The sequence below is a fragment of the Theobroma umbraticum genome, unplaced genomic scaffold (assembly GCF_002168275.2).
Source record: "Theobroma umbraticum cultivar Fairchild unplaced genomic scaffold, ASM216827v3 scaffold_743.0, whole genome shotgun sequence".
Classification (NCBI taxonomy): Eukaryota; Viridiplantae; Streptophyta; class Magnoliopsida; order Malvales; family Malvaceae; genus Theobroma; species Theobroma umbraticum.
The window spans coordinates 105,261-105,617 of record NW_018397307.1 but is presented as its reverse complement, the minus strand read 5'-3'; positions in this window follow the sequence as shown (position 1 = coordinate 105,617).

Here is a 357-nt window from a genome sequence, read left to right as displayed (position 1 = left end):
CCCTCACACTTCATCTAAATCTTACCTCTCTTCCTTAACTTATTTTAATGAGTTGAATTGCTAACCTAGAGTCTTAAATTATTTAAAAGGGTCTCTTAACTCATCTTATAAAAATATCAATTTTAACCAAAACACTATATCCCTATGTGAATTGAAATTAAAACAGACTCATTAAGTTCAGGCTCTAAACTGGCTACATATGACCCATAGGTATATCCCTATCCTATACGCAAATCAATTAATATGATCATATGCTATCTCAATTTTAGTGTACACTAAACTCCCTTTCCCAAGTTTGTTTAGGATTGTAGATCAATTTAATTGGTGGGCAAGCAATTAAAAGAATTAAGAACAAAT